Consider the following 14,938-nt stretch of genomic DNA (forward strand, 5'->3'; position numbering starts at 1 on the left):
CAGCGAATCCAAATGTTGAGTGTGTTCCCTAAGGAAGAGATGAGAGATCCCTCCACAATGGCAGGCCCTCCTGCTACTTTAGCAATTCATACCTCCCTCCAGATGAAATACTTCAATGAAAATATTGTGCTGATTATAATAATTCATTTCAAATTATACCAAAACTGATCCATTGGAATAAATAAGATGTCACTAGCTCTCAGGTTACAATGATACTATCCATTCACATTCTTTAGCTTGTATCAACTTTCTCTCTTCTGCTACCTAGATAGAATTTTTACTAATGAGTGAAAACATGTCAAGATCACAATTGAAAAATATTCAATGAGCATATTGTTCTGTTTAATAATAGTTGAAAAACTAATAATAGTTGATGTTTGCCCAGCCAGCGTGGCTCAGTGGTTGAGCATCGACCCTTGAACCAGGAGGTCAAGGTTCCATTCCCAGTCAGGGCACACGGCCAGGTTGTGGGATTGATCCTCGATAGGAGGTATGCAAGAGGCAGCCAATCAATGATCATCACTGATGTTTCTACCACTCTCTCCCTCTCCCTTCCTCTCTGAAATCAATGAAAATATATTAAAAGTAATAATAATAGTTGATGTTTGATATTAGGAACAAATCTGTGAAACTTTAATTGCACTATTAAGAGTTGTGTACATGAGAGGATCCAAGATGGCAGTGTAGGTAAACACCTAAACTGCTGCCTCACACAACAATTTCAAAACTACAACTAAAAGACAAAACGTCTATCACCCAGAACCATGGGAAAGCTGGCTGAGTGGAAGTTCTACAACTAGGAGGAAAGAGAAAAGAGCATTGAGACATGCACAAGCGCTGAAAAGCTGAGGTAAGGAGGCGCACGATCTGGGCTGGCAGCAGGCGTTGCTTTTTTCAACCCAAAGGGAGACAAGCCCCCGATTACTCTGAAATCCAGTTTCTGGGGAGACGCGGAGGACCCAAACTCCTACGGGGAGAAGCTGGACTGTCTGCCATCGGGTCGGAAAGTGAGGGTGGCTTGCTTGCAGAGCTGAGCACAGGAATAATTGTTTACTGTGTTGGGGTGTGGGGCGCGGGGATGCGGTCGGAGACGCAGAGCCGGCTAACTGGCAGCCATCACTGTTTGCCATGCCCTAGCCTAGTGACGCCCTGAGACCCCGCCCCGCACAACCTACAAACCCACCCAAGCTCCAAGCAGCGGCTTTAGCATATGAATGGCCTGCCCTATCGCAGCTTAACCTAGCAAACTTGCAGCCAGGATCAAACAGCTCCAAAACCTCCAAACCCCAAGCAAAGAGAAGAAAACTGTAGTTCTCGCTGTAGCTCCTGCTGGGTGGCCTCAGACAGCAGCTGACCTGCACCCCATTGGAGATCCAGAAGCCAGTGTACCTAGTGGTCAGTGTGATTCACCATATTTCAACTCCTCACATCCATAAGTGACACATTCAAGAGGCAGACTCAGTGAGCACCAAAGCCCCACTGAAATAAGTCCTGCACCATAAGCGTGTCTCCAGCGCAGCAGTTCTTCCATTATAGACACAGCGGGTCCTCACAGCCCATTGGCCTGGAGGTCAATTCCTCCCAGTGTACCAACAGCAATCAAGGCTTAACTACACCAAGACTTTGCACTCAGCCCACAAAGGGGTGTACCAAAGGCGTCTACCTCAAGTGATTGGGGAGGCTGAGCTACTGGCCCCTATAGGTCATCTACCACACAAAGCCACTCCCTCAACACAGGGAAGCAGCCAAAATGCGGAGACAAAGAAACATGTCACGAATGAAAGAAATGGAGGAAAGCAAACTACTGCACGACATAGAGTTCAGAACCACATTTATAAGGTTACTCAAGAATCTTCTAAAAACCGCTGAGGAACTTAGTGAGACCTTTAAGGATCTTAATGAGGATGCCAAAAACATGGAAAAGGACCAGTCAGAAATTAAGCATACACTGTCTAAAATAAAGAATATACAGAAACTCAACTGTAGATTAACGTACCCCAAGAATCAAACCAAAGATCTGAAATATGAGGAAACAAAAAACACCCAACCAGAAAAACAAAAAGAAAAAATAATCCAAAAATATGAAGATAGTGTAAGGAGCCTCTGGGACAACTTTAAGCGTACCAACATCCGGATTTTTGGGGTGCCAGAAGAAGAGAGAGAGCAAAATATTGAAAACCTATTAGAAGAAATAATGACAGAAAACTTTCCCTACCTGGTGAAAGAAATAGACTTACAAGTTCAGCAAGCGCACAGAACCCCATACAAGAGGAATCCAAAGAGGACCACACCAAGACACATCATAATTAAAAATCCAAGGGCAAAAGACAAAGAGAGAATCTTGAAAGCAGCAAGAGAAAAACAGTTAGTTACCTACAAGGGAGCACCCATACGACTGTCAACTGATTTCTTGGCAGAAACTATGCAGGCCAGAAGGGAGTGGCAAGAAATATTCCAAGTGATGAACAGCAAGAACCTATAACCAAGATTACTCTACCCAGCAAAGCTATCATTCAGAGTTGAAGGTCAGATAAAGAGCTTCACAGACAAGAAAAAGCTAAAGGAGTTCATCACCACCAAACCAGGATTACATGAAATGCTGAAGGGTATTCTTTAAGAAGAGGAAGAAGAAGATAAAGGTAAAGATAAAAATTATGAATAACAAAATAACATCAAATACATACCTACCAACAAGTGAATCTAAAAATCAAGTGAATAAAAAATCTGAAGAACAGAATGGACTGGTGAATATAATAGAATCAGGGACATAGAAAGGGAGTGGACTGACAATTCTCAGGGGGAAGGGGGTGTGAGGGGTGCGGGAAGAGATTGGACAAAAATCTTACACCTATGGATGAAGACAGTGGCTGGGGGTAAGGGCATGGGGTGCAGTGGGGAATCAGGTGGAGGGGAGCTATGGGGGGAAAAAAGAGGAACACCTGTAATAATCTGAACAATAAAGATTTATTTTTTAAAAAAAGTTGTGTATATCCTGTTTAATGACATTTTCCTGATTGCCATGGAGGTTCATTCTGGATTGGCAGCTCTACCTGCCCCACGGAGCCCCATAGTGTATGGAAGGGGTGATTCAGAGGGAGGCTCTGGTCTGCACAGTATGCTGTAGGCAGAGGCTACACCTTCTCTGTCCCTTTAACAGCCCAATGCTGAAGAGTCCATGCCCTGCCTGAAGCCTGAGACTCCCTTTGGAATATACACAACGGTTAAGGAGACAAGCTCCTGACAGCTGTCTGTTGCCAAGAAATAGGCTTTTGTAGCACGAAGGGACATCCCCAGGAAGTGGAGGCTTTCTGTCTAGAGCTGAAGCCTGCCCTCCTATTGGAGGCTACCCTGTAGCACATGGCCACCAGGGGGCTGTCTTCCCTGAAAGGGGTATCATTTCCCCACCCACACCCTGGATCTTGCTTTCTGTTTCTGTTTAGCTACAGGTACTATTACATCATATTCAACAGACACGAAGGAAAGCCTCTCTTGCAGATGTTTCTGCAAAACTTAGAAATGTTAGTCAACTTTCACTTTCAACTTGTGAAGTTCTGCTCTTTAGGGAAACCTTGCATCTGAAACCACAGGAAGCAGTTATGTAATTGGGTGAAGAGGTCACTAGAGTGGATGACAAGGGTGCTGTGGGGATTTCTGCTGGGAGGGAGAGAGGGAAGGCATGTGCCAGGGGCCAGAATCATTAAACATCATGTTCTTCTGTTCTTTATCCGGGCATTTATTCCCCTTTCTCAGAAATTAATACAAATCATCCTTTCATCACTGAAAAAAATAAGACACCTCATTTAAATGAACAGCAGCTTTTTAGCCTTCTCTAGAATTCACGACAGAATTCCATTTTTCAGCAGCCTCCTTTGTAGGTCAGTTACTGAACTGATACAGGTCCTAAGATGTTTTAGAGAGAGAGAAATAATAACCTCATATAGAACTGTCTGAAGAAAACCAGGAAAATACCTACCATATTTAAAGTTCCTTTTCTATGGAAGATCTGATGCTAAGTGCCTTGAAATGAGTAAATTCATTTAATAATCACAAGAAATGTAAATGTTTTGAACTTGTTTGATAATGTGTGGGAAAACTGAGGCTTAGAAAGATAGAGTGGGTTGCTTAACATCACACAAATGTTCAAGAAGAATGGAATTTCAACAAAAAATTCCAAGAGAGGCAGATAAGGATCCAGTGAGTCCTTCAAATCTTGCAGATGAGGAGAAACCAAGATGGCAGCACAGGTAAACACCTAAATTGCTGCCTCACACAACAATTTCAAAACTACAACTAAAAGACAGAACGGACATCATCCAGAACCACAGGAAGGCTGGCTGAGTGGAAATTCTACAACCAGAAGGAAAGAGAAAGGCTCACTGAGACTCAGAGGAACTGCAGAAGGCAGAGGTACCAAAGTGAGCAGAGAGGGTGGGAAAGTGAGTACACGGCTGGCTTTCTCAAGCGGGAGGGAGATGGAAGCTCCTGATTGCACTGAACTCCAGTTCCAGGTGAGACTCTGGGAACCCAGACTCATTCGGGGACAAAATGGACTGTATGGCAGTGGGCGGAACTCAAGGGCGGCTTTCTCTCAGAGGTGCTTGCAGCGATTACCAAGGGACACTGAGACACAGGGGCCTCGTAGGCAGGGCTGATGGGAAACCAATGCTGTCTGCTCAGCCCTGAGACTCTGCCCCATCCAAGCTGAACACAGAGGCTTTTGAAAGTCTTGTCTCATAAGGGTGTCTCAAGCACAAAAGTTCCCCCAGCATAGACACAGCTGATCCTCACAGCGAATTGGCCTGGAGGTCAATTCCTCCCAGTGATACCAACAACAATCAAGGCTTAACTACAACAAGGCTGTGCACACAGCCCACAAAGAAGTGCACCAAGAGTGTCCACCTCAGGTAACTGGGGAGGCTGAGACACTGGGCCATATAGGACACATAGCACACAAAGCTACTCTACCAACTCAGGGAAGCAACGAAAATGTGGAGACAAAGAAACAGATCACAAATGAAAGAAATGGAGGAAAGCAAACTACTGGATATAGAGTTCAAAACCACGGTTATAAGGTTTTTCAAGAATTTCCTAGAAAAGGCCGATAAATTTAGCGAGACCCTCGAAGATATGAAAAAGGACCAACTAGAAATTAAACATACACTGACTGAAATAAAAAATATTATACAAAGATCTAACAGCAGACTAGAGGGTTGCAAGAATCAAGTCAAAGATTTGAAATACAAAGAAGCAAAAAACACTCAACCAGAAAAGCAAAAAGCAAAAAGAATCCAAAAATATGAAGATAGTGTAAGGATCCTCTGGGACAACTTCAAGCATACCAACATCCGAATTATGGGGGTGCCAGAAGAAGAGAGAGAGCAAGATACTGAAAACCTATTTGAAGAAATAATGACCGAAAACTTACTCCACCTGGTGAAAGAAATAGACTTACAAGTCCAGGAAGTGCAGAGAACACCAAACAAAGGAATCCAAAGAGGACCACACCAAGACACATCATCATTAAAATGCCAAGAGCAAAAGACAAAGAGAGAATATTAAAAGCAGCAAGAGAAAAACAGTTACCGTGTTTCCCCGAAAATAAGACAGTGTCTTATATTAATTTTTGCCCCCAAAGACACACTAGGTCTTATTTTCAGGGGATGTCTTATTTTTCCATGAAGAAGAATACGGTACACATTTATTGTTAAATGAAAATAAAGGAAATTTATTACCTGTATACGGTACGGTAGTACAGTAGTTGTCAACACAAACCAGACAAACTGTGAATCCTACAGTATCAAGAATTTACTCATTTATTCAATGACAATCATATCATCTTCTGGAACATCATCATAACAATCCAATTCCTGAATTTCCTGGTGAATTTCTTGTGACTCCATTTCTTTCAGAATCAGTGGACCAAATCTCTCATGTTTAGCAATAGCACTGTCTTTAAATGAGTACTTCTTGTCAAGGTAGCCTGCTCTCAGTGCATTTGCACTGCAACTGTGATTTTCTCCCATGAATTCTTCACCCAAGTCACAACTTCTTGCAGTTTAGGTTTCACAAAGTTTCCACGCTGATTTCTCTCCATTCTATTTTCAATGTAGTCTTTAATTTCCATGTGCAAATTGTCTTTGAATGGCTTGTTTATTGCAATATCAAGAGTCTGGAGATAGGCCGTCATTCCTGCGGGAATCATTATCTGATCTATTTTTCTTTCATGAAGAAATGTCTTTATGTCTTTAGCGCGGTGAGTGCTGGCTGCATCCCAGACTAGCAGACCTCTTTGGCTCCCTCGCATAACAAGCAGCAGCATTAAATCGACCCACTTCCTTATAACTGCTTGTGTGGCCCAGGCTTTTTCAGTTTCAGGAATAAAAACGCCAAAAACACGTTCAATCTTTTCCTTCTTGCCCTTAGAAGTGATTAAAGGTGGGATTTTAGTGCCATCCAGACGAATTGCCAAAATACAGGAAACACGTGCACTTTCGTAAGCAGTGGAGGGAATGTACGCTAAGGAGGCACCCCGCTGTTCAATTGTTGTTTGAGATGATTGGCCCATAAACACTGCAGTTTCATCCATAGCAATCATGTTGGAAAGATTGTATTTGGAGAAGTCAGCATCATCAATAAAGGACTTGAATGCAAGTGCTCGCTTAATAACTTGAGTATCTTCCAACCTAAACAATGTTGTAGATCTTCTTAAAGACAGTTCACTTCGCTGAAGGAAATTATCCAGCCAGTGTTGTGATGCTTTGAAGTCTTCGGGGGCTATGTCAAACTGTGGTGCCATTGCAAGGGCAAATTCTTGAATCTGAGCCCTAGTCACAACCAAAGCCTTTGCTCTCCTGTCAACAACCCATTCACAGATCAGGTCTTCCAGCTCGGAAAATAATGGTTGCCGACCTGATCCACACTTGCGCTTTTTAGCATTCCCCTTGTCCACTTGTTCAATGAGGTTACCATACTCTGCTCGCCATTTTCGGACCAATTGGATACTCAACATCTTCTCTTTGCAGAAAGCAGTAAGATTTTGGCCCCAAGAGTCTTCCATGATTCCTTTCTTGTACTCCACGGAGTAGCTTTTTCTTTTTGCGCTCATTTCTAGGGGTAAAAAAAAAAGAAATTGGGGTATCAAGGTGTGGGGAGGGGAATCATTGAAAATGACACAGGCGGGATCAGAGAGGGGAATCAAAATGGCACAGGAGAATCAGAGGGGGGATTACCATTTTAGTAACCCCTTTTGATCCTCCTGTGTCATTTTGATTGCCCCCTCTGACCCTCCTGTGTCATTTTAAGTGATCCCCCTTCCCCCACCCCTGTGCCACTGAACACCTTCACCAGACATCCCCCCTACCCCTTTATCAGACATTTACCCCCTGGGGCCTGCCTGGGGACTGTCACTGGGCTTGCTGGGGCCTGGATCTGGGCTGGAGCAGGGTCTGCCACTGACTGAGAACCTTCAGTCATCATGAAGGCGGCCGCGAGCACCAGGTAGTGTCATCAGAGACAGACCAGCACTCACCACCTTCGCCGTGTCCCATCCGCTCTAATCCTCCTGTTCTTCTACACGCATCTGCGAAAGTCTCCTCCTCTCTCCCGCCCCACGCTCACCACTCACTCGGACCTCCGCTCCGCCTCCACACAGCAGTGACGTCAGGACTCCGCGTAACGTCACTGGTTGCTAGATGCCAGTCGGGGCGGCCCTAGCGACCAGTTTATGGTAAATTAATTTTCATTCTGAGACAGAGCCTGGGGGCCTTATTTTCGGGAGATGCCTTATATTTCACTCAGAAGGAAACCTGTGTGTAGGTCTTATTTTCGGAGGATGTCTTATTTTCGGGGAAACACGGTAGTTACCTACAAGGGAGCACCCATATGACTGTCACCTGATTTCTCAACAGAAACTATGCAGGCTAGATAGGAGTGGCAAGAAATATTCAAAGTGATGAATAGCAAGAACCTACAAAAGATTACTCTACCCAGCAAAGCTATCATTCAGAGTTGAAGGTCAGATAAGGAGCTTCACAGATAAGAAAAAGCTAAAGGAGTTCATCAACACCAAACCAGTATTATATGAAATGCTGAAAGGTATTCTTTAAGAAGAGGAAGAAGAAGAAAAAGGTAAAGATAAAAATTATGAACAACAAATACATATCTATCAACAAGTGAATCTAAAAATCAAGTGAATAAAAAATCTGATGAACAGAATAAACTGGTGAATATAATAGAATCCAGGGCATAAAAAGGGAGTGGACTAACAATTCTTAAGGGGAAAGGGGTGTGGGGGGTGCGGGGAGAGACTGCACAAAAATAATACACTTATGGATGAGGACAGTGGGGGAAGGGGTAAGGGCAGAGGGTGGGGTGGGAACCGGGTGGAGGGGAGCTATGGGGGAAAAAAGAGGAACAATTGTAATAATATGAACAATAAAGATTTATTAAATTAAAAACATATTTCATATTCCGGATTTTGGGTATACTTTTTTTTTTGTCTTGTATTCTGGATTTCTGCTATAATTATTTAATCTGTTTATACTCCTGAATTATACACAACTTGTCTTGCTCTGTGGATTTCCATTGTTCATTTTCTGTTTTCAGCTGATTAAAAAAAATTTTTTTTAATCCTCACCCAAGGATATTTTTCCATTGATTTTTAGAGCGTGTGGAAGAGAGAGGGAAAGGCAGAGAGAAATATTGATGTGAGAGAAACATGCCTGCTGCACATGCCCCTACCACTGGGGGCCCAGGCTGGGGAGGAGCCTGCAACCGAGGTGCATGCCCTTGACTGGAATTGAACCTTGGTTCCTTTATTCCGCAGACCAACTCTCTATCCACTGAGCCCAACCAGCAAGGGCTGTTTTCAGCTGATTTTAACCATTATTATTTTACCTTAAGTATACATTAGGAAATAGTCATAACATTAGAAAAAATTACCAAGCATATTAAGAAACACTTATCTTATCCAGCTCTACCAGAAAATGGAATATGTTAAAAAGCTGCTGTAGTAAACCAGTGTCACGATGAAGTCAATTAAGTAACTTAATTAAGAATTCCTGGAATCATTATATTATCAGCAGTCGTTAGATGCTTTGATGAGGAACTGAATTAGTTATCTTCCTGCCTAACAAATTAACAAATGAATTCTCTCACCAGCTGCTAGAGTAAAGTAGTATTATACGCAAAGTAGTATTACTAAGATGTGATGAATTATCATTGAAAATAATAAAGAAGGGATGATTTAAAATAAATACAACCTAAAATACATTTATATGATTTACTAGTACATTGATTACATTAAATCATTTATTACAAATATCCTACATAATAAAAGGCTAATATAAAAATCGACGGAACAGTGGAACGACCGGTCACTATGACATGCACTGACCACCAGGGGGCAGATGCTCAACATAGGAGCTGCCCCCTGGTGGTCAGCGCTCCCACAGGGGGAGTGCTTGCTCAGCCAGAAGCCAGGCTCATGTAGCACAGCAGAGGTGGCAGGATCCTCTCTCACCTCCACGGTGGTGCTAAGGACCCCTCGGGCCTAAGCTGGCAGGCAGACATCCCCTGAGGGCTCCTGGACTGTGAGAGGGAGCAGGCTGGGCTGAGGGACCCCCCCTCCTCCTGCCCCCTGTGCATGAATGTCATGCACCGGGCCTTTAGTATACTGCATAAAAGGGAAAACTCTACAGAGAAAAACTAACCCACATTCTTTCCCAGATCCCACACCATCTCCTTCTCTACTTCAGAGTCATTAATGTCTCTTCTCTTACTTCACTTCCAGGTACTTTACTATGAGACTGTTTGTTAACTCCACCAACCATGAAGGTCACCAATACCACTTAGTTTCATGATGTAGTGGGTAGTTTCAATCCACTACTACCATGAATCCACTGATGTTCTTCAGAGAACATTTATATTCTTAAACTAGAGGCCCATTGCTGGAAGATTCCTGCAAGAATAGGGCTTCCTCAGGCCTACTCCTGCAAGAATAGGGCTTCCTGTGACTGAGTGAAGCAGAGAAAGGAGCAAAGCCCACCAAGGCCCCTAGCCCAGCTGACAGGCCCGGACACTTCCAGAGGCTCGGGAGCAGTGAGGCTGGATCCGCCACTGGAGTGGGCGGATCCTGCCTCTCCACTTGGTCTCTGCGAACCCTGGCCGGGCTGACAGGCCCAAACACTCCAGCAGTAGCCGCTCAGCCCCAGACACTCCAGAGGTGGCAGAGCAGCGAGGCTGAATCCTGCCTCGCTGCTCAGCCCCCAAGGCCCCTGGGAGGGCAGACAGGCCCAAACACTCCAGCAGCATCGAGGCTGGATCCGCTGAGGGAGTGGGTGAATCCTGCCTCGCTGCTTGGTCCCCGCAACCCCTGGCCAGGCCGACAGGCCCAAAGACTCCAGCAGCGGGGCTGAGGGGAGTGGGCACCACCATCTTGTGGCTATGGGCGCTGCTACTTTGTGATTGAGTGATGGTTAATTTGCATATTACTCTTTTATTAGATAGGATACACTCTCGTGCCTTTTTTTATATTTATTTTTTTAATTTAATAAATCGTTATTGTTCAGATTATTACAATTGTTCCTCTTTTTTCCCCCCATAGCTCCCCTCCACCGGGTTCCCACCCCACCCTCTGCCCTTACCTCCCCTTCACTGTCCTCATCCATAGGTGTACGACCTTTGTCCAGTCTCTTTCCGCACCCCCACACCCCTTTCCCCCTGAGAATTGTCAGTCCACTCCCTTTCTATGCCCCTGATTCTATTATATTCACCAGTATATTCTGTTCATCAGATTTTTTATTCACTTGATTTTTAGATTCACTTGTTGATAGATATGTATTTGTTGTTCATAATTTTTATCTTTACCTTTTTCTTCTTCTTCCTCTTCTTAAAGAATACCTTTCAGCATTTCATATAATACTGGTTTGGTGTTGATGAACTCCTTTAGCTTTTTCTTGTCTGTGAAGCTCTTTATCTGACCTTCAACTCCGAATGATAGCTTTGCTGGGTAGAGTAATCTTTTGTAGGTTCTTGCTATTCATCACTTTGAATATTTCTTGCCACTCCTGTCTGGCCTGCATAGTTTCTGTTGAGAAATCAGGTGACAGTCGTATGGGTGCTCCCTTGTAGGTAACTAACTGTTTTTCTCTTGCTGCTTTTAATATTCTCTCTTTGTCTTTTGCTCTTGGCATTTTAATTATGATGTGTCTTGGTGTGGTCCTCTTTGGATTCCTTTTGTTTGGGGTTCTCTGCACTTCCTGGACTTGTAAGTCTATTTCTTTCACCAGGTGGAGTAAGTTTTCGGTCATTACTTCTTCAAATAGGTTTTCAGTATCTTGCTCTCTCTCTTCTTCTGGCACCCCCATAATTCGGATGTTGGTATGCTTGAAGTTGTCCCAGAGGATCCTTACACTATCTTCATATTTTTGGATTCTTTTTGCTTTTTGCTTTTCTGGTTGAGTGTTTTTTGCTTCTTTGTATTTCAAATCTTTGACTTGATTCTTGCGACCCTCTAGTCTGCTGTTAGGTCTCTGTATAATATTTTTTATTTCAGTCAGTGTATGTTTAATTTCTAGTTGGTCCTTTTTCATATCCTCGAGGGTCTCACTAAATTTATCGGCCTTTTCTAGGAAATTCTTGAAAAACCTTATAACCGTGGTTTTGAACTCTATATCCAGTAGTTTGCTTTCCTCCATTTCTTTCATTTGTGATCTGTTTCTTTGTCTCCACATTTTCGCTGCTTCCCTGAGTTGGTAGAGTAGCTTTGTGTGCTATGTGTCCTATATGGCCCAGTGTCTCAGCCTCCCCAGTTACCTGAGGTGGACACTCTTGGTGCACTTCTTTGTGGGCTGTGTGCTCAGCCTTGTTGTAGTTAAGTCTTGATTGTTGTTGGTATCACTGGGAGGAATTGACCTCCAAGCCAATTGGCTGTGAGTATCAGCTGTGTCTGCGCTGGGAGAACTTCTGTGGTGGAGACAGCCTTATGAGACAACTTGCAAAATTGCAAAAGCCTCTGTGTTCAGCTTGGATGGGGCAGAGTCTCAGGGCTAAGCAGACAGCCTTGGCTTCCCATCAGCCCTATCCTATGAGCCCCCTGGGTCTCAGTGTCCCTCAGTAATCGCTGCAAGCACCTCTGAGAGAGAGCCACCCTTGAGTTTCACCTGCTGCCAGACAGTCCAGTTTCTCCCCCAATGAATCTGGATTCCCAGATTCTCACCCGGAACAGGAGTTCAGCGCAGTCGGAAGCTTCCGCCTTCCTCCAGCTAGAGAAAGCCAGCAGCACACTCAGCAGTCAGTCCTCTCTGCGCACACTCGCGCGCACGTGCCTCCAGACCTCTGCCTTCATGGCTCCCCTGAGTTTCCATGCACTCCTCTCTATTCTTGACAGTCCAGACTCCTCCCTTATGAGTCTGCATCCCCAGGGTTTCACCTGAAACTGGGGTTCAGTGCAGTCGGAACTGGAGTTCAGCGCAGTCGGGAGCTTCCGCCTTCCTCCCGCTGGAGAAAGCCAGTGGCACACTCAGTAGTCAGTCCTCTCTGTGCGCACTTGCGCGCGCGCCTCCAGACCTCTGCCTTTCGTGGCTCCCCTGAGTTTCCGTACACTCCTCTCTTTTCCCGACAGTCCAGACTCCCCCCATGTGAGTCTGGGACCCCAAGGTCTCTCCCAGAACTGGGGTTCAGTGCAATCGGGAGCTTCCATCTCTCTCCCGCTAGAGAAAGCTAGCCAGGTACTCAGCCACCCGTCCTCTCTGCACACGTGTCTCTGTACCTCAGCTTTTTGCAACTCTGAGTCTCCATGTGCACCTCTCTTTCCTTCTAGTTGTAGAATTTCCACTCAGCCAGCCTTCCTGTGGTTCTGGATGATGTCCATTCTGTCTTTTAGTTGTAGTTTTGAAATTGTTGTGCGAGGCAGCAGTTTAGGTGTTCACCTATGCTGCCATCTTGGTTTCTCCCCACTCTCATGCCTTTTCACTCTTGTTATCCTACTAATGTATGGCCAAAATACCTCTGTTTGCTTTGTAGCTCTTTTCTTCCTTCCCATTAAACAATGAAGGGCCTCAGAATCAAGTTGAAGCCTCTTACTCATTCCACACTGCCTCCCCACATGACCACTTATGTTCCTGGCTTACAATTGCCACACATGTAACTCCACCCATTGAATTCCTAGTGATTTGCAAACTCACATATCCAACTGACAATGGACATTTGCATTTGGATGTCAACCAAGCAACTGTAGAGCATATTTACATTGTCTTTCCTGACATTCTTCACTCTAGCAGCTGGCAAGAGAATTCATTAGCTTTTCCTTCTCCTCAATATAGCATTTAACATAACTGATATTAATTTTAATTATTGTTCTTTTGTGTTTTTCTCCCCACAAAAATCAAAGATACCAGAGAACAGCACTTGGGACATTCAAGTTGCAAGAGCAGCAGCGTAATTTTCAGCCTTTGCCTAACGTTATATTAATCTCACATGTATGCTGTCATCTCTAATTGGCTCTCCACTTTGTCATTAGAAAAATAACTGGCCTGGTGTCAGATACAGAGCCACAAATCTAAACTCAAACTCTCTCTGATTCATACAGCTCATAGCAATGAGACAATGGACCACATTACTTTTTGGTGGATCTTTCCTCAAGTGGCAAGTACCTACCTTTATGCTGAGATTCTTTGGAAACCCCCTCACAAAGAATGATGAGTGATCATATGCTTCCTGTTTTCTCCATACATTTCTGTGGGGTAGTGATTCCACTTCACTTTGAATTCCAGCATTTGGCATGTAATAATTAGAGCATTTCTTTGGGTCACAAAGCAATAGTTTAGATCCTGAGTCTTTTGCTGCTTTTATTTACCTCCAAACCTGCTCATCCTTCTTTATTTTCTAAGCATGGCTGTAGTCTCTCTTCTAGATGTCAGGTACATAGACTTAAAGCTTATGACCTGTTATGTCTGAAAGTTTGTGTCCCCATGAAATTCATATGTTGAAGTCCTAACCCCCAAAGTGGTGGTATAATGTGGTGGGGCCTTTTGGAAATACTTAGATCATGAATGTGGAGCCCTCATGAATGGAATTAGTGCCCTCATAGAAGAGGCCTGGATGGATCCCTCAGACTTCTGCCATGGGATGATAAAGGGGGAAGTCAGAGGTGTGTGACCCAAGATGCAGGCTCTCATCAGAAACTAACCATGCTGACACCCTGATGTGAATTTCAGCCTCTACAACTGTGGGCAAAAGAGTTCTGTTTTTACAAGCTGCTCAGTCTTTGCTATTTTGTAAAAGTAGCCCAAATGAACTAAGCTATGACAGGAACTATTTTCTCCTAAAAGATCTACCAGATTCGGTGAAATACTCAAGGAGAAAGAAATCACTTTATCCAACCTTCTTTCCTAGTCCAGTCCCTATCATTTTAGGAGCTCAGTCAATATTCATGAAAAGGATAATCATGGTAATAATATCAAAAAAAATAATACCAACATATAATTCATATCTATGTTCATGTAACTCATGTGTAGAAGAGCACAATAGAGCTAAAGTTACTTTGTAAATACTTCATGATTCTATAAGGGAAATTATGATTGAATCTGGTGTGAGCTGCTATTTAAAAAAATAACTCACTTGGTTGTGGGATATTTTCTTCAATATATATTTTCAGTATTTAGAATATCAGGATGAGAATCCTGGGCCTGGTCATAAATGGAAGACCCATTCATTATTATTTCCCTAAGGACCTGCAAGGTGTTGCCCAATCATACTTATTTCCCTCAGGTGATGAAGAAACAACTTGAAAATGGCCATGTGTCTTGAGACCTCAACTAAACATATGTGGACATTTTCCAACTTTGGTCTTTACCTCTGGGAATCAATCTGAATGCTTCTTTCAAAAGGTCAATGATGCTGGGAACTCTAACCAGTGATATCCATGCCTTCTCCCCCA

Source organism: Plecotus auritus (genome assembly GCF_963455305.1).
Source record: "Plecotus auritus genome assembly, chromosome: 5".
Lineage (NCBI taxonomy): Eukaryota > Metazoa > Chordata > Mammalia > Chiroptera > Vespertilionidae > Plecotus > Plecotus auritus.